This window comes from Garra rufa, unplaced genomic scaffold (assembly GCF_049309525.1).
Source record: "Garra rufa unplaced genomic scaffold, GarRuf1.0 hap1_unplaced_001, whole genome shotgun sequence".
Lineage (NCBI taxonomy): Eukaryota > Metazoa > Chordata > Actinopteri > Cypriniformes > Cyprinidae > Garra > Garra rufa.
In genome coordinates, this window is record NW_027394276.1 from 10932984 (window position 1) to 10954398 (window position 21415).

General features: G+C 36.3%; 1 long non-coding RNA gene across 1 annotated transcript; it reads right to left on the reverse strand.

The window, feature by feature from the left end:
* Window positions 1–609: 609 nt before the first annotated feature.
* Window positions 610–4039, reverse strand: LOC141302401 (uncharacterized). Its single transcript, XR_012342388.1, has 4 exons — window positions 3962–4039; window positions 3554–3643; window positions 3160–3241; window positions 610–1452 (listed from the first exon to the last, which is right to left on the reverse strand). It is a non-coding gene; the product is annotated as an uncharacterized lncRNA (long non-coding RNA).
* Between the last annotated feature and the right edge of the window lie 17376 nt (window positions 4040–21415).

Consider the following 21415-nt stretch of genomic DNA (forward strand, 5'->3'; position numbering starts at 1 on the left):
GCAGCTTTAAATCCCGGCTGCTCGGCGTGGGCGCGGTTCACCGGCGTTTCGCTCATTCCTATTCTAACGTACCACCCGCGGCAGGAGCCGCTGGTTTATAATAAAACAATACACACGACACCACTCTCAATAACGGTTGCTTGTTTATTAACATTTTCAAGGCAGACATTAAACATACAAATACATTTACATTTATCAGATATATTTGTATCAAAAGTGACATACAAATGAGAAGCATTCACTCTTTAAAAGATTAACCACAGCATTTGCAGTAAAACCATAGTAAAAACTAAATCAATATTTTTACTTCAATAACCGTTTAACAATGACTGTTGCATTAAAACCACAGTAAGTACAAAACTAACCATTACTATAGTATTTGCAGTAAAACCATAGCAACCACATTTATTATGATTTTAAAAAACTATGGTTACTACAGTCATGCTTACCACAGTTTTACTTTAGTATTACTACAATTCAACTATAGTAGAACCATGGCATCAAAACCTTATGAACAAAAAAAAAAAAAAAAAAAAAACTTGTTTACTACACTTATAGTTGCTACAGTTTTGCTATTGAAAAACCATGGTTAACTGCTCTATAATTATATACACATTTCATAATACTTATCATTTCAAAGTAGGTTTACAGAAAATGCATTTTTCCAAGGTTACAATGTAAAAAAAAAAAAAAAACTTTAATCAGCCAGAGGTGATTGAGACTTACTGGGAAACATCTTTTAGCAACAAAAAAATGTCCATATGACAGCATCTCAAAGATAAAGGTAATTATCTATTTTCATTGCCACATCAGAATCTAATCTATCTTCATGGCAAAAACCGATGTACAATATTACGAGAGCTACATGAACACAAAATAAAAACTGAGCAAACACTACAGCAGTTAAAATGTTTTAAGTTATATGATACAAATTTTAAAATCTTTTATGATAAAACCTTACTAAAGTCTCCAGTGAAGTGTTCAGTTAAACACAATCATTTAACATTATTAAAGGGTAAGTTCAACAATTTTCAATCCACTTTGTATGTTACAAAGTTGTTAATATATGTAAAAGATTTCTCAGAAATCCCCAGTTTATTCGTCAGCAAAACTCTGCTGCATGATGCAAAACGCAGTATTTTGTTGATGCAAAAAGTGTTTTGTCAAAACTCATCATTTCATTATGAGTCATCCTGCAGAGTGTTGCTTATAAGTAAAAAGGGATTTATAGGTACACATAACTCATTTACAGATTTACAGATATTAGAAACACTGCAATAATACAAAGCGGGTTGAAAATTGATACCCTTAAAGGCAATATATGGATAATATTTCACAGTTTTGTATGTCCATGTACAGCTGGCATCATCTGAAGACTTGAGTGTTGCGGTCTTCTGAAGTCTTCACAAGTAAGGCTGGATCCGATCTTGAACTGGCGTAACCTCTGGTAACCTTGGGATGGGCATCCAGAGAAAGAAACAGGAAAGCAAAAGGAGAAAGATTAGCATAGCAGCTGTTCATATTATTTCAGACAAAGGATGATTTATTTAAATGACATATAACTGTAGTGCAATGTTATGTGAATGCTTAGCTAAAAATGTGTATTTTAAATTAATTTAAACAAAAAGATTGTACCTGACCCATGGACATTATCAGAAAGACTATTTTAAAGTTAAAGAATAAAATACAAAAATTTTGCTACTTATACTTTAGTGGATTTTGGTATATCCTCACTATTATCAATTTTTTATTATCAGAGTTTTGTAACCTCATTACAGGCCAAGTATTAATGCCTGTATTTGTGCTTATTGTGATCTGGTTTAATCACAATAAGGATTTTTATAGAAGCAAAGGTAAAAATACTATTTGCCCTCAGTATTCAGGGAACAGACACAGTCTCTACAGAATGGACTACATATGCCACAGTATCATTTAAAGGGTTAGTTCACCCAAAAATGAGAATTCTGTCATTAATTCCTCACTCTCATGTCATTCTAAAACTGTAAGACCTTTGTTCATCTTCAAATCACAAATTAGGATGTTTTGGATGAAATCTGAGAGCTTTCTGACCCTGCATATACAGCAAGGGCCCTACCACGGTCAAGACACAGAAGGGTAGTAAAAGAATTATTAAAATAGTCCATGTGACATCAGCGATTCAACCTTCATTTTATGATGCCACAAGAATACAAATTTAGTTTCCTTTGTGCACAAAATTACTCTCATAGTTTCATAAAACTACAGTTGAACCACAGATGTCACATGGACAATTTTAACAATGTCATTAATACTCTTCTCTGTCTTGACCATGGTGGTACCCTTGCTGTCTATGCAGGGTCAGAAAGCTCTTGGATTTTATCAAAAATATTTTATTTTGTGTTCAGAAGATGAACGGAGGTCTTACGGGTTTGGAACAACATGGGCGTGAGTAATTAATGATTACCTAAATCATGTTTAGGTGAACTAGCCCTGTAAGTGTGAGGTACATCATAACTGTAATGTGCACTACCTTTCAAAAGTTTACGTCTTTGAAATAAGTCGCTTCTGCTCACTAAGGCTGCATTTATTTGATCAAAAATGAAGTAAAAACAATAATATTGTAAAATATTATTACAATTTAACAGCAGATTTTTGTGAATATATTGTGAAATTAAATTTATTTTTATCAAAGCTGCATTTTCAGCATCTTTACTCCAGTCTTCAGTGTGACATGATCCTTCAGAAATCATTCTAATATGCTGATTTGCTGCTCAAAAAATATTTTTAATTTCTAATTATCAATGTCTTATCATTATCAATTATCAAAAGTTAAAGGAAACATTTATGTTTCAAACAAATGCTGTAAATTAAAAAAGAAACTTTTTTTATTCATCAAAATATCCTCCTGCATTAAGTCAAACACATGATTAATGATTTCTGAATGATCATGTGACCCTAAAGACTGGAGTAAAGATACTGAAAATGTAGCTTTGCATCACATAAATAAATTACTTCTCTAACTATATTAAAATAGAAAACAATCATTTTAAATTGTATTGATTTTACAATATTACTGTTTAACTGTATTATTTATCAAATACACACAGCTGTGGTGGGCAGAAGAGACTTTACCATACCAAAACTTACGAAACAGTAGTGTATGTTTGATATTTTACTTACTAGATCATTGGTTTCCAGCACTTTGGAGAAGAAGGTTCACTCTGAGTCTGCAGATTGCAACAGGCCATCATCATGGAAGAATCTAGGAACAAAACATGCAATTTGTCACAGAGACCACAATATTTAGTATGCAGTTGCTGGTTTATTGGAAGATTAAACAAGTTAAAGTACAGGTACAATGCAGAAAAAAGAATACATAATATACTACAATTATATAACAGAATATGTTTTTATTGTTAAGTAGTTACATTTGGCTGTGAAAAGCTTCTTAAAATTACTATAATAAATAAATATTTAATTTAGCCAAATAAATTAACAGACACATGGTTATATAGGTTAAATATATTGTGTGAAAATGCATATTAAGTTATTTTTATGAGCTTCTTCGGTTCACCTGTATTTCCTGCTTCTGTCAGCAGCTCTATTCAGACATTTTGAAACATTGGAGCTTCCCTTCTGTTGTGGAGGCTTTATTTCTGTCCTCCTGAAAGAACATATTTTGTCAGTATGTGTTTATCTTACAAGATCAAAAAGCATTTTCACTTGTTTTCAGCCATTTAGGTTCAATAAATGAGCCTACTTCCAATAATCCACAGACAATCTGTCAGCAAAAAAAATAAAAAAAGTGTCATAAACAAGAGCTCAATCTCTAGAGTTAGCATACCTCATCTGTGAGATGCTAACGAACTTTTTCGAAGACATTAAACCATTTCTACAAAGTAAATATTCAACAGAAACGAGTCAATTACAAGTAAGGAACAGTTATATGTAATACTTGTGTGATTTTAAGCACTAAACTTACCTAAAAGCAGCGACGACAACAGCAGCACCGAGAGACGGAGTTTGAGTGTCAGGTGTCTTGCTGCAGCCCTGTTTCCATGGCAACCTCTCCAGCGTAAACTTTAGATATTCAACAAATTAAAATACGTCAAAGTCACGCAGTATTTACAAAAGTAAACATCTAGAATTGAATCGTTACATTATTAATCTAGTTTCATTTAATCATTATCCAATCATGAATTTAAAACAGATTTTTAGTTTAAAAAGGAACCGCAACAATAACGTTAGCATGGCTCACCGTAGAGACGGAGACTTTCTGGCAGCCTGTAACAGAGTGAAAAACACGACGAAAAACGTTAGTTAGGACAAAGTAGTGAAATAAAAACTAAAAACAAACTCTGAACTAAGCTTTTTTTTGCTGCTCAGCGTCTAACGTTAGCTCGTCCCCTCAGAAAACTGCTGGAAACACAGTAATCCGTTCCCGTTAGCTAAGTTAACGTTATTTGGAAATGAGCCCAAGTCTCAAGTTGGGCTCAAGGCAAAGTCTTTTTACCTGTACTACAGTGCACCAAGCGCCTTATTAGTTATAAAGTGTCACAGAATTAACAAAATAATATACTTTTCCAATTTAACTCAAGTGAAAACTTACCTGAAAGCCACGGATGTCGCCGGAGGAGTCGCCATCTCTCTCTCTCTGGTGGGTTGCTAAGAGACGAATAACCGTACAAATTCAAACAGAAAAGCGCGGCATCGGCCTTCTGTCGTGAGCCAACTCAGAGCCGACGTTTGATGAGCTGGCAAAATAAAGCACTGACCGAATTACACCCGCCTACGCCTGGCCGATCCTTTTTAGATCTAAAGTTTATGAGGCCGACATTCTGCTCACGAGCCGACGTCGGCCCGACGTATGTGTGCTGTCTGGGTATTAAACATGTGAATTCCTGTTGCCAGCAGGTGGCACTATGACTATAACTGAATATGGGCATGGGCTTGTGTTCAGACCAGGACTCTTATCAAACATATTAAGCTTGGGTCAGATTGGACATTGTATGCATGAGTTACACTTATTTTTCTTTGTATTAATATCATGCTTTAGCTCTTAGCTAAGTGTTGCTAGCATGTTTTAACATGATTCTAGCATGATGCTAGCCTATTTAAAACTTGCTAAAGCTTTTTAATATGTTGCTAGGAGTCCGTAACGCCATTAAACATCACTTCCTGTTGTCAGCAGGTGGCGCTGTGACTATAACTGAATATGGGCATGTATATATCTTCAGGCCAGGAGTCTTATCAAACATGTGAAGTTTGGGGCTGATTGGACATTGCATGCCTGAGTTACAGTAACTTCCTGTTTTATGTCTTTAACAACATGCTTTAGCACTAAGTAAGTGTTGCTAGCATGTTTGAGTACGTTTTAAACTAGTTTAGCACTCAATGGCTTTTTTAGTGTGTTGCAAATAGTGTGTCACAGTGTTAAACATGTCACTTCCTGTTGACAGTAGGTGGCGCTATAACTATAACTGAATATTGGCATGTAGATATCTTCAGGCCAGGACTGTTATCAAACATGTGAAATTTGGGGCTGATTGGACATTGCATGCCTGAGTTACAGTAACTTCCTGTTTCATTGCATTAAGAGTATGCTTTCGCACTTAGCTAAATGTTGCTAACATGTTATAGCATGTTTCTAGCATGTTGCTACCCTGTTTAACAGTTGTTGAATTTTTTTAAAATGTTGCTAGGCATCCACAACAGTATTAAACATGTGGCTTCCTGTTACCAGCTGGTGGCGCTATGACTATAACTGAATACGGGCATGGGCGTGTGTTTAGGCCAGGATTCTTATCAAACATGTTAAGTTTGGGGCTGATTGGACATTGTATACCTGAGTTAGAGTAACTTCCTGTTTCATTGTATTATTGGCATGCTTTAACATATTAGCTAAGTGTTGCTAGCATGCTTTATTATTTTTGTAGCATGTTGAATATTAAGTTTGGGTCAGATTCAACATTATATACATGAGTTACAGCAATTTCCTTTTGTATTTGTATTAATAGCATGCTTTAGCTCTTAGCTAAGTGTTGCTAGCATGTTTTAGCATGTTTGTAGCATGTTGCTAGCCTATTTAAGACTTGTTAACGCTTTTCAATATGTTTCTAGGAGTCCGTAACAGTGTTAAACATGTCATTTCCTGTTGTCAGCAGGTGGCGCTATGACTATAACTGAATATGGGCACTGACGTGTGTTCAGGACCGGACTGTCATCAAACATGTGAAGTTTGAGGCAGATCGGACATCGTATGCCTGAGTTATAGCAACTTCCTTTTTCATGGCGAAACATCAAAGTTTGTCCGGCCGCCACGGACACGCCCTTTGACGAAAACTCTAAAGCTTCGCAATTTAACATCGCAAAGGCCTTATGATGACACTCAGCAAATTTGAAGATGATCGGATAAAAACTGTAGGAGGAGTTCGTTAAAGTATGAGGCCTGAAAATGGCAAAAACTGCACAAAAATCGTACAGGAAATTCAATATAACGGACTTCCTGTTGGGTTTCGGATGTTGCACCAGGAGACTTTTTTGTAGGTATTGGTGTGTTACATATGTGTACCGAGTTTCGTACATGTACGTGAAACGTAGCTCGAGGGGCACTCCGTTGAAATTTTATAGGTGGCGCTATCGAGCCATTTTGCCACACCCACTTTTGAAAACCATATCAGATGTAAATTTTCGCGAGGTCTGATGCGTGTGCGAAGTTTCGTGAGTTTTCGGGCATGTTTAGGCCCTCAAAAAGACTTTTCATTTTGGAGAAGAAGAAGAAGAAGAAGAAGAAGAATTAAAGCTGCAAGCAGCGTTGACCGGGCCCTCGCCGTCTGGCAGTCGCCATCCCGATAGCATCAGGAAAACGGTGCCCAGTTGGCACATGCATTCACAATAACCCTTTGGACTAACCCTAACTGTCTCTCCTCCTGTCTGACTCTTTCTCTTACCACCCATCCCACCTCCTTACACTCAGCCACTTACCACACAAACACACACATAGAGTGCAGAGCAGAGTGAGATCAGATTTGTTTTTTAATTTTCTTTCATTCGTGGAGTTTTGTATAATTATGAAATGAACTGTGTTTAATCAGAATGAATAGTTATTTGTATGAAAAAAGTTTCAAAGAGTTAGGATGCTGCACTTTAAATATATAATAAATCATTGAAAATTGAAAATGGAAAATAAAATTCTAGGCACGCTATCTGCCTCAAAAACACAGGAAACAAATATTTGAATGTATTTTGTATTTTTATTTATTTGCCATGGCAACAGCATTTGAGGCATCAGGGACGCCTTTACAGACTCTCATCGGCCGTGTTTTTACATCATTCTGATGAAGTTTGAAGAAAATCGAGTACAAATATATTGTTCGTTGTTCGTTCGTGTGTTAGTTCATTAACCAATGTTAACAAAAGAGACCCTATTTTAAATAGTTACCATGTTTTATGATCTACATCCATTTTTAAATATTATTTTAATGATCTATAAGCATCTGAGAAATAATTATAAACAAATATATTAAAAATAAATACATATTAACTTAGTTGATGTATTTGTTTCTCATTCTAATTAAGTGAACTGAGCAGTATAGTGTCATACTTATAAGATTTTTTATTCTATCAGTGAGATTGTATATATGTATATAAATCATATAATTTTTCCTTAAAAGATTAAAAAAAGATTTTAATGCTCTTTAAGCACCTATACAAAATAATTATGTAAAAGTACACTGACAGTACAGTCTATATCAACTGATTCTATGGATTATTTTCATTCTTATACACTGAGAATGAGCTAAATAGCATTAAAGGTCAAACGATTCCTTATCTTATGAGGACCTCTAGTGTTCATCCCTGGTATTAGAGCTTTAATCTGACAAATTTATGTGACACTTTTAATGTTTTTGGGGCCTCTGAGCATGATAACATTTTGAAACTACACGTATTTCCTAAGAATTTCTTGTTCTTTATATGTAAAAAGTTTTGATGAGTTAGAATAATACAATTTAAAGATACATGAAAATAACTCTTCATCTTTTTTATTGTTACTTTCATAAATCACCACATCAACACCGTTCAAGATGTCCCAAAGCCGTTCACAATTTAACATCTTCAGTATCTTGGCATCATGTTGACAAAGTTTGGTGTGAACTGTCTGATTCTGCTATGAGTGATATGAATTTATTCACAGCTATATTTAAAAACACAGGAAACAAATGTTAAAGTTTGACATGTTGCCATGGCAACAGCATTTGATGTATCAAGGACCCCTTCACAGATTCTCATCGGCCGTGTTTTGATATTATTCTGATGAAGTTTGAAGCAAATTGAGTAAAATTAAGAGGTTGATTTAAAAGCGTTTTGCAAGCAACACACTTCCTGCTGCCAGTTGGTGGCGCTATAAATTTGACTCATAATAGTCACATCTCTGTGATCGGTATCATACGACGAACAAACTGCTTAAGTTTGGTCAAAATCAGATAAAGTGTGTCAAAATTATTAGACATTTCCTGTTTCTCATTTCTCGCCATAATTTGTCGCCCTGCCACGGCCAAACCGTTCGAGATACCAAAAATCCCCTGGCAATTTTGCATTCCCAATATCTTGAGATCATGCTGACAGAGTTTGGTGGCCATCGGTGGAAAGTTCTAGGAGGAGTATTTCAAATTCCACAGCTTGATTTTTCCAAAAATCCATATTTAAATAAAAATAGCTGACTTCCTGTTGGTCGTAGCTAATGGGTGTAAATTAGAAAGTTGTCCGGCTTGATGAGTCCAATATATGTACCGAGTTTGGTGACTGTAGGACAAAGTAACCCCCCAACTTTTGTCAAAAGGTGGCGCTATGGAGCGCCTGCTCCACGCCCATTTATGGGCTTTTATCAGTGTTTAACTGTCATTAATACAGATGTGTGTGTTGAGTTTCATGAAATTCTAAGCATTTTAAGTGGCTCAAAAACACAAAAAACTAAAGTTAAAGTTTGACACGTTGCCATGGCAACATGATAAAAGTTATGGATAACGTCCTTCACAGATTCTTATCGGTCGTGTTTTGACATTATTGGGATGAAGTTTGAAGCAAATTGAGTAAAATTAAGAGGCTGAGTTTAAAGCGTTTCAAAAACGTCACGCTTTCTGCTGCCAGTTGGTGGCGCTATAACGTTGACTCATAATAGTCACATCTCTGTGATCGGCATCAGACGATGAACAAACTGCTGAAGTTTGGTCAAAATCAGACAAAGTGTGTTAAAGTTATTAGACACTTCCTGTTTCTCATTTCTCGCCATAACTTTGTCGCCCCGCCACGGCCAAACCGTTCGAAATATCAAAATTCCCCTGGCAATTTTGCGTCCCCAATGTCTTGAGATCATGCTGACCGAGTTTGGTGGCCATCGGTGGATACACCTAGGAGGAGTATATCAAATTCCATTGCATGCGCTTTTTAGACATCCCTGAATAGCTGACTTCCTGTTGGGCGAAGCACTGACTTTGAGCATGAAAGTTGTTCGGCCCAATGGGGTCTATATGTGTATGAATTTTGATAAATGTAGGTCAACCGGTGTGTGCTCCAGAGTCCCTCAAAAGTAAAAATTTTTAACGCTGTGCCACGCCCCCCCCAGGTCACCCCCCCATGTCAAAGTTTGTCCGGCCCTGATGGCCGCAGGTTCCAATGTGTGTGCAAAGTTTCAAGAGTTTTCGTGTATGTTAAGGGCCCCGAAATGACCCAAAACATTGATGAAATAATAATAATAATAATAATTAAAGCTGCAAGCAGCGTTGACCGGGCCCTCGCCGTCTGGCAGTCGCCATCCCGATAGCATCAGGAAAACGGTGCCCAGTTGGCACATGCATTCACAATAACCCTTTGGACTAACCCTAACTGTCTCTCCTCCTGTCTGACTCTTTCTCTTACCACCCATCCCACCTCCTTACACTCAGCCACTTACCACACAAACACACACATAGAGTGCAGAGCAGAGTGAGATCAGATTTGTTTTTTAATTTTCTTTCATTCGTGGAGTTTTGTATAATTATGAAATGAACTGTGTTTAATCAGAATGAATAGTTATTTGTATGAAAAAAGTTTCAAAGAGTTAGGATGCTGCACTTTAAATATATAATAAATCATTGAAAATTGAAAATGGAAAATAAAATTCTAGGCACGCTATCTGCCTCAAAAACACAGGAAACAAATATTTGAATGTATTTTGTATTTTTATTTATTTGCCATGGCAACAGCATTTGAGGCATCAGGGACGCCTTTACAGACTCTCATCGGCCGTGTTTTTACATCATTCTGATGAAGTTTGAAGAAAATCGAGTACAAATATATTGTTCGTTGTTCGTTCGTGTGTTAGTTCATTAACCAATGTTAACAAAAGAGACCCTATTTTAAATAGTTACCATGTTTTATGATCTACATCCATTTTTAAATATTATTTTAATGATCTATAAGCATCTGTGAAATAATTATAAACAAATATATTAAAAATAAATACATATTAACTTAGTTGATGTATTTGTTTCTCATTCTAATTAAGTGAACTGAGCAGTATAGTGTCATACTTATAAGATTTTTTATTCTATCAGTGAGATTGTATATATGTATATAAATCATATAATTTTTCCTTAAAAGATTAAAAAAAGATTTTAATGCTCTTTAAGCACCTATACAAAATAATTATGTAAAAGTACACTGACAGTACAGTCTATATCAACTGATTCTATGGATTATTTTCATTCTTATACACTGAGAATGAGCTAAATAGCATTAAAGGTCAAACGATTCCTTATCTTATGAGGACCTCTAGTGTTCATCCCTGGTATTAGAGCTTTAATCTGACAAATTTATGTGACACTTTTAATGTTTTTGGGGCCTCTGAGCATGATAACATTTTGAAACTACACGTATTTCCTAAGAATTTCTTGTTCTTTATATGTAAAAAGTTTTGATGAGTTAGAATAATGCAATTTAAAGATACATGAAAATAACTCTTCATCTTTTTTATTGTTACTTTCATAAATCACCACATCAACACCGTTCAAGATGTCCCAAAGCCGTTCACAATTTAACATCTTCAGTATCTTGGCATCATGTTGACAAAGTTTGGTGTGAACTGTCTGATTCTGCTATGAGTGATATGAATTTATTCACAGCTATATTTAAAAACACAGGAAACAAATGTTAAAGTTTGACATGTTGCCATGGCAACAGCATTTGATGTATCAAGGACCCCTTCACAGATTCTCATCGGCCGTGTTTTGATATTATTCTGATGAAGTTTGAAGCAAATTGAGTAAAATTAAGAGGTTGATTTAAAAGCGTTTTGCAAGCAACACACTTCCTGCTGCCAGTTGGTGGCGCTATAAATTTGACTCATAATAGTCACATCTCTGTGATCGGTATCATACGACGAACAAACTGCTTAAGTTTGGTCAAAATCAGATAAAGTGTGTCAAAATTATTAGACATTTCCTGTTTCTCATTTCTCGCCATAATTTGTCGCCCTGCCACGGCCAAACCGTTCGAGATACCAAAAATCCCCTGGCAATTTTGCATTCCCAATATCTTGAGATCATGCTGACCGAGTTTGGTGGCCATCGGTGGAAAGTTCTAGGAGGAGTATTTCAAATTCCACAGCTTGATTTTTCCAAAAATCCATATTTAAATAAAAATAGCTGACTTCCTGTTGGTCGTAGCTAATGGGTGTAAATTAGAAAGTTGTCCGGCTTGATGAGTCCAATATATGTACCGAGTTTGGTGACTGTAGGACAAAGTAACCCCCCAACTTTTGTCAAAAGGTGGCGCTATGGAGCGCCTGCTCCACGCCCATTTATGGGCTTTTATCAGTGTTTAACTGTCATTAATACAGATGTGTGTGTTGAGTTTCATGAAATTCTAAGCATTTTAAGTGGCTCAAAAACACAAAAAACTAAAGTTAAAGTTTGACACGTTGCCATGGCAACATGATAAAAGTTATGGATAACGTCCTTCACAGATTCTTATCGGTCGTGTTTTGACATTATTGGGATGAAGTTTGAAGCAAATTGAGTAAAATTAAGAGGCTGAGTTTAAAGCGTTTCAAAAACGTCACGCTTTCTGCTGCCAGTTGGTGGCGCTATAACTTTGACTCATAATAGTCACATCTCTGTGATCGGCATCAGACGATGAACAAACTGCTGAAGTTTGGTCAAAATCAGACAAAGTGTGTTAAAGTTATTAGACACTTCCTGTTTCTCATTTCTCGCCATAACTTTGTCGCCCCGCCACGGCCAAACCGTTCGAAATATCAAAATTCCCCTGGCAATTTTGCGTCCCCAATGTCTTGAGATCATGCTGACCGAGTTTGGTGGCCATCGGTGGATACACCTAGGAGGAGTATATCAAATTCCATTGCATGCGCTTTTTAGACATCCCTGAATAGCTGACTTCCTGTTGGGCGAAGCACTGACTTTGAGCATGAAAGTTGTTCGGCCCAATGGGGTCTATATGTGTATGAATTTTGATAAATGTAGGTCAACCGGTGTGTGCTCCAGAGTCCCTCAAAAGTAAAAATTTTTAACGCTGTGCCACGCCCCCCCCAGGTCACCCCCCCATGTCAAAGTTTGTCCGGCCCTGATGGCCGCAGGTTCCAATGTGTGTGCAAAGTTTCAAGAGTTTTCGTGTATGTTAAGGGCCCCGAAATGACCCAAAACATTGATGAAATAATAATAATAATAATAATAATAATAATTAAAGCTGCAAGCAGCGTTGACCGGGCCCTCGCCGTCTGGCAGTCGCCATCCCGATAGCATCAGGAAAACGGTGCCCAGTTGGCACATGCATTCACAATAACCCTTTGGACTAACCCTAACTGTCTCTCCTCCTGTCTGACTCTTTCTCTTACCACCCATCCCACCTCCTTACACTCAGCCACTTACCACACAAACACACACGTAGAGTGCAGAGCAGAGTGAGATCAGATTTGTTTTTTAATTTTCTTTCATTCGTGGAGTTTTGTATAATTACGAAATGAACTGTGTTTAATCATAATGAATAGTTATTTGTATGAAAAAAGTTTCAAAGAGTTAGGATGCTGCACTTTAAATATATAATAAATCATTGAAAATTGAAAATGGAAAATAAAATTCTAGGCACGCTATCTGCCTCAAAAACACAGAAAACAAATATTTGAATGTATTATGTATTTTTATTTATTTGCCATGGCAACAGCATTTGATGCATCAGGGACGCCTTTACAGACTCTCATCGGCCGTGTTTTTACATCATTCTGATGAAGTTTGAAGAAAATCGAGTACAAATATATTGTTCGTTGTTCGTTCGTGTGTTAGTACATTAACCAATGTTAACAAAAGAGACCCTATTTTAAATAGTTACCATGTTTTATGATCTACATCCATTTTTAAATATTATTTTAATGATCTATAAGCATCTGTGAAATAATTATAAACAAATATATTAAAAATAAATACATATTAACTTAGTTGATGTATTTGTTTCTCATTCTAATTAAGTGAACTGAGCAGTATAGTGTCATACTTATAAGATTTTTTATCCTATCAGTGAGATTGTATATATGTATATAAATCATATAATTTTTCCTTAAAAGATTAAAAAAAGATTTTAATGCTCTTTAAGCACCTATACAAAATAATTATGTAAAAGTACACTGACAGTACAGTCTATATCAACTGATTCTATGGATTATTTTCATTCTTATACACTGAGAATGAGCTAAATAGCATTAGAGGTCAAACGATTCCTTATCTTATGAGGACCTCTAGTGTTCATCCCTGGTATTAGAGCTTTAATCTGACAAATTTATGTGACACTTTTAATGTTTTTGGGGCCTCTGAGCATGATAACATTTTGAAACTACACGTATTTCCTAAGAATTTCTTGTTCTTTATATGTAAAAAGTTTTGATGAGTTAGAATAATGCAATTTAAAGATATATGAAAATAACTCTTCATCTTTTTTATTGTTACTTTCATAAATCACCACATCAACACCGTTCAAGATGTCCCAAAGCCGTTCACAATTTAACATCTTCAGTATCTTGGCATCATGTTGACAAAGTTTGCTGTGAACTGTCTGATTCTGCTATGAGTGATATGAATTTATTCACAGCTATATTTAAAAACACAGGAAACCAATGTTAAAGTTTGACATGTTGCCATGGCAACAGCATTTGATGTATCAAGGACCCCTTCACAGATTCTCATCGGCCGTGTTTTGATATTATTCTGATGAAGTTTGAAGCAAATTGAGTAAAATTAAGAGGTTGATTTAAAAGCGTTTTGCAAGCAACACACTTCCTGCTGCCAGTTGGTGGCGCTATAACTTTGACTCATAATAGTCACATCTCTGTGATCGGTATCATACGATGAACAAACTGCTTAAGTTTGGTCAAAATCAGATAAAGTGTGTCAAAATTATTAGACATTTCCTGTTTCTCATTTCTCGCCATAATTTGTCGCCCTGCCACGGCCAAACCGTTCGAGATACCAAAAATCCCCTGGCAATTTTGCATTCCCAATATCTGTAGATCATGCTGACCGAGTTTGGTGGCCATCGGTGGAAAGGTCTAGGAGGAGTATTTCAAATTCCACAGCTTGATTTTTCCAAAAATCCATATTTAAATAAAAATATCTGACTTCCTGTTGGTCGTAGCTAATGGGTGTAAATTAGAAAGTTGTCCGGCTTGATGAGTCCAATATATGTACCGAGTTTGGTGACTGTAGGACAAAGTAACCCCCCAAATTTTGTCAAAAGGTGGCGCTATGGAGCGCCTGCTCCACGCCCATTTATGGGCTTTTATCAGTGTTTAACTGTCATTAATACAGATGTGTGTGTTGAGTTTCATGAAATTCTAAGCATTTTAAGTGGCTCAAAAACACAAAAAACTAAAGTTAAAGTTTGACACGTTGCCATGGCAACATGATAAAAGTTATGGATAACGCCCTTCACAGATTCTTATCGGTCGTGTTTTGACATTATTGGGATGAAGTTTGAAGCAAATTGAGTAAAATTAAGAGGCTGAGTTTAAAGCGTTTCAAAAACGTCACGCTTTCTGCTGCCAGTTGGTGGCGCTATAACTTTGACTCATAATAGTCACATCTCTGTGATCGGCATCAGACGATGAACAAACTGCTGAAGTTTGGTCAAAATTAGACAAAGTATGTCAAAGTTATTAGGCACTTCCTGTTTCTCATTTCTCGCCATAAATTTGTCGCCCCGTCACGGTCAAACCGTTCGAGATATCAAAAATCCCCTGGCAATTTTGCGTCCCCAATGTCTTGAGATCATGCTGACCGAGTTTGGTGGCCATCGGTGGAAAGGCCTAGTAGGAGTATTTCAAATTCCATTGCATGCACTTTTTAGACATCCCTGAATAGCCGACTTCCTGTTTGGCGAAGCACAGACTATGAGTGTGAAATTTGTTCGGCCCGATGAGCTCTATATGTGTATGAATTTTGGTGACTGTAGGTCAACCGTTGTGCGCTCCAGAGCCCTTCAAAAGTCGCAATTTTTAACGCTGTGCCATGCCCCCCCCAGGTGACCCCCCCATGTCAAAGTCTGTCCGGCCCTGATGGCCGCAGGTTCCAATGTGTGTGCAAAGTTTCAAGAGTTTTCGTGTATGTTAAGGCCCCTGAAATCCCCCAAAACATTGAAAAAAAAATAATAATAATAATAATAATAATAATAATCCTTAGAAAAACAATAGGGCCTTCGCCCTTTTGGGCTCGGGCCCTAATAATCCTTAGAAAAACAATAGGGCCTTCGCCCATTCTGGGCTCGGGCCCTAATTAAAGCTGCGAGCAGCGATGAACGGGCCCTCGCACCCGGGCTCACCGCCGACCAGTGGCTTCAGGAAAACAGCAAACGGGGGGCAGTATGCTTTTAATATAGTAAATGTAGGAGAAATATGTCAAAGTCACTTAAATGTGCCAAACTTGCCGCTGCCAGCTGGTGGCGCTATGCCTATAACTGATTATTGGCATGTAGATGTGTTCAGGCCAGCACTATTATCAAACATATGAAGTTTGGTGCAGATTGACCTTGGTATGTTTGAGTTAGTGAAATATATGAGATATCCTGCTGCCAACAGGTGGCGCTATGATAATATCTGAATATTGGTCTTTAGGTGTCTTCAGGCCAGGACTCTTACCAAACCTGTGAATTTTGTGGCAGATCAGACATTTTCAGGCTAAGTTATAACCACTTCTATGTCTATGCAGAAACATCAAACTTTGTCAGGCCACCACGGACATGCCCTTTAATGAAAACTCAAGATCTTCACAATTTAACATCTCTAAGGCCTCAAGATCAGACTGACCAAATATAATGTTGATTTAACTAAATGCAATCAATGCAAGGACTTCAGATAAATGCCAACTGTGAACCAGTATGCTACAAATTGCCTATTTTCTGATGATGATGATAAGAACATGATTCATGATGATAGCAAAATGTTATTATTGCTTGCTTTACGTCCACCACTTCTGCTTAAATGTCATTGTTACCTATCTGAACAATTTTTGTGTGGATATTGCTTTGCTGGTGACTCCTGTTATAAGACATCACTCTTAAGTGCTACATAACTAAGAATCAATAAGGAAGACGGTGCCCAGTTGGCACATGCATTCACAGTAACCATCTGCTAGTTTGGATTTTAAGTTTACAGAATTGAAAGGGTTACACTTTAAAATCAACACACAGACACATACACACAAAATATAAAATGTTGCCATCCAGTTTCATTTGTTAAAATTAACTATATTAGTTAACATGACCAATAAATAAATAGCATTTATTAATGTTAATTAATATTAAGCTAAAAAAAGTATTCATATAAAGTTTATGTACTGTGAATTAACATGAACATGAACACAGTTCATGGGGGTGTACAGCAATACACAATAAAGTGCTCTATAAACGCTTCATTCTTTCAAAATATCTTTAAAAATCAAGTTGAGTATTTTACCGGGGTGATATATATATATATATATATATATATAACTGATCTTAAAATTATGGTTTTCAGATGTTTTGAAGAGATAACAGTAACGTTTGTTTTGTTGTCAAAGTCTGTCTTAATTTTTTATTATTATTATTTTATATTCAATAAATAACACTATGTAAATATTGTCTATCAATGAAGATAAATTGATCAAGCTAAAAAGTTGTATTTTTAAATCTTTTGCTATGTGACTGAATAGGACAAGTTCATGGTACAGTTAAGTAAAAAATAAATAAAAAACAACAACTGCAAAATACGAACAATGAAAGACTTAGTGACCCTTTATATTTTCTCAAAATATCAGACTCTCAAAGATCAGACATATTTATGTAATTACAATACATACAGTATGTGCATTTTTTGTTCAAAGATGGTCTGTAGGATGGCTCTCTACTCTGTCACCCTCTCTGCCTCTCACCCCTCCCCCCTGCAATAATGAGCTTCTCTGTGCCTGACTGAACGCACACACATACTGTAGAGACATTCACCAGAGTGACAGCAGGTTTCTGAGTTATTTTTTTAATTTTCTTTAATTCATTGAAGCTTGTATAAAATTTATATTTCCAGCACTTGCTCAGAATGATTAGATCTCTGTGTGAAAAAAGTTTTAAAGAGTTTGGATGCTGCACTTTAAAGATATAAAAAATTAGGGTTATGTTTTTTACTACATCTTTAAAAAATCACCACGTCAACACCGTTCGAGATATCCCAAATCCGCTCGCAATTTAACATCTTCAGAATCTTCTCTTCATGTTAAAAAAGTTTGGTGTGAACAGCTGGTTGTTCTTAGGAGTAGTGTGAATTTGTTTACAGCCTGATTTTTCAAAAAATCCACCTTCAAATCAAAATAGCCGGCTTTCTGTTGGTCTTAGCTAATGAGTTTGATTTAGAAAGTTGTCCAGATTGATGAGAGCAATATAAGTACAGAGTTTGGTGACTGTAGGAAAAACTAACCCCCCAACTTTTGTCAAAAGATGGCGCTATAGAGTGCCTGCTCCACGCCCATTTATGACCTTTTGCCAGTGTCTAACTATCATTAATATTGATGTGTGTGTTGAGTTTCATGAAATTCTAAGCATGTTATCTGCCTCGAAAAGACAGGAATGTAATTTTAAAGTTTGACACGTTGCCATGGCAACAGCATTTGATTTATCATCGACCCCTTTACATATTCTTTATCGGCCGTGTTTTGACATGATTTTGATGAAGTTTAAAGAAAATCGAGTAAAATTAAGAGGCTGATTTCAAAGCATTTTGAAAATGACACGTTTCCTGCTGCCAGTTGGTGGCGCTATAACTTTGACTCATAATAGTCACATTTATGGAATCGGCATCATACAAGGAACAAACTGGTGAAGTTCCATCAGAATCAGGCAATGTGTGCAACAGTTATTAGACACTTCCTGTTTCTCATTTCTCGCCATAACTTTGTCGCCTTGCCATGGCCAAACCGTTCGAGATATCAAAAATCCCCTCGCAATTTAGCGTCCCCAATGTCTTGAGATCATGCTGACCGAGTTTGGTGACAATCCCATGGAATTCCTGGGAGGAGTACGTTAAATTCCAGAGCATGCGCTTTTTAAACAGCCCTAAATATCTCACTTCCTGTTGCGTGGAGCCCATGACATAGAGTACAAAAGTTGTTCAGCTCGATGAGTTCTATATGTGTACCGAGTTTCATATCAATACGCGCAAGTATGTGTGCGCAGTACATCAAGTTTTCAAACTGTGTTCCAGGGGGCGCTGTAGAGGCCCTGAACCACGCCCGGGTCACAGCCTCTGTGGCGTCCGGACGACGGCAGATTCCGACGTGTGTGCAAATTTTCAAGAGTTTTTGAGTATGTTAAGGCCCCCAAAAGTGCCCCAACGGTTGAAAAAAAAAAAAAAAAAAAAAAAAAAAAAAAAAACAAATTAAAGCTGCAAGCAGCGTTGACCGGGCCCTCGCCGTCTGGCAGTTGCCATCACGATAGCATCAGGAAAACGGTGCCCAGTTGGCACATGCATTCACAATAACCCTTTGGACTAACCCTAACTGTCTCTCCTCCTGTCTGACTCTTTCTCTTACCACCCATCCCACCTCCTTACACTCAGCCACTTACCACACAAACACACACATACAGTGCAGAGCAGAGTGAGATCAGATTTGTTTTTTAATTTTCTTTCATTCGTGGAGTTTTGTATAATTATGAAATGAACTGTGTTTAATCAGAATGAATAGTTATTTGTATGAAAAAAGTTTCAAAGAGTTAGGATGCTGCACTTTAAATATATAATAAATCATTGAAAATTGAAAATGGAAAATAAAATTCTAGGCACGCTATCTGCCTCAAAAACACAGGAAACAAATATTTGAATGTATTTTGTATTTTTATTTATTTGCCATGGCAACAGCATTTGATGCATCAGGGACGCCTTTACAGACTCTCATCGGCCGTGTTTTTACATCATTCTGATGAAGTTTGAAGAAAATCGAGTACAAATATATTGTTCGTTGTTCGTTCGTGTGTTAGTTCATTAACCAATGTTAACAAAAGAGACCCTATTTTAAATAGTTACCATGTTTTATGATCTACATCCATTTTTAAATATTATTTTAATGATCTATAAGCATCTGTGAAATAATTATAAACAAATATATTAAAAATAAATACATATTAACTTAGTTGATGTATTTGTTTCTCATTCTAATTAAGTGAACTGAGCAGTATAGTGTCATACTTATAAGATTTTTTATTCTATCAGTGAGATTGTATATATGTATATAAATCATATAATTTTTCCTTAAAAGATTAAAAAAAGATTTTAATGCTCTTTAAGCACCTATACAAAATAATTATGTAAAAGTACACTGACAGTACAGTCTATATCAACTGATTCTATGGATTATTTTCATTCTTATACACTGAGAATGAGCTAAATAGCATTAGAGGTCAAACGATTCCTTATCTTATGAGGACCTCTAGTGTTCATCCCTGGTATTAGAGCTTTAATCTGACAAATTTATGTGACACTTTTAATGTTTTTGGGGCCTCTGAGCATGATAACATTTTGAAACTACACGTATTTCCTAAGAATTTCTTGTTCTTTATATGTAAAAAGTTTTGATGAGTTAGAATAATGCAATTTAAAGATATATGAAAATAACTCTTCATCTTTTTTATTGTTACTTTCATATATCACCACATCAACATCGTTCAAGATGTCCCAAAGCCGTTCACAATTTAACATCTTCAGTATCTTGGCATCATGTTGACAAAGTTTGGTGTGAACTGTCTGATTCTGCTATGAGTGATATGAATTTATTCACAGCTATATTTAAAAACACAGGAAACAAATGTTAAAGTTTGACATGTTGCCATGGCAACAGCATTTGATGTATCAAGGACCCCTTCACAGATTCTCATCGGCCGTGTTTTGATATTATTCTGATGAAGTTTGAAGCAAATTGAGTAAAATTAAGAGGTTGATTTAAAAGCGTTTTGCAAGCAACACACTTCCTGCTGCCAGTTGGTGGCGCTATAACTTTGACTCATAATAGTCACATCTCTGTGATCGGTATCATACGACGAACAAACTGCTTAAGTTTGGTCAAAATCAGATAAAGTGTGTCAAAATTATTAGACATTTCTTGTTTCTCATTTCTCGCCATAATTTGTCGCCCTGCCACGGCCAAACCGTTCGAGATACCAAAAATCCCCTGGCAATTTTGCATTCCCAATATCTTGAGATCATGCTGACCGAGTTTGGTGGCCATCGGTGGAAAGGTCTAGGAGGAGTATTTCAAATTCCACAGCTTGATTTTTCCAAAAATCCATATTTAAATAAAAATAGCTGACTTCCTGTTGGTCGTAGCTAATGGGTGTAAATTAGAAAGTTGTCCGGCTTGATGAGTCCAATATATGTACCGAGTTTGGTGACTGTAGGACAAAGTAACCCCCCAACTTTTGTCAAAAGGTGGCGCTATGGAGCGCCTGCTCCACGCCCATTTATGGTCTTTTATCAGTGTTTAACTGTCATTAATACAGATGTGTGTGTTGAGTTTCATGAAATTCTAAGCATTTTAAGTGGCTCAAAAACACAAAAAACTAAAGTTAAAGTTTGACACGTTGCCATGGCAACATGATAAAAGTTATGGATAACGCCCTTCACAGATTCTTATCGGTCGTGTTTTGACATTATTGGGATGAAGTTTGAAACAAATTGAGTAAAATTAAGAGGCTGAGTTTAAAGCGTTTCAAAAACGTCACGCTTTCTGCTGCCAGTTGGTGGCGCTATAACTTTGACTCATAATAGTCCCATCTCTGTGATCGGCATCAGACGATGAACAAACTGCTGAAGTTTGGTCAAAATCAGACAAAGTATGTCAAAGTTATTAGGCACTTCCTGTTTCTCATTTCTTGCCATAAATTT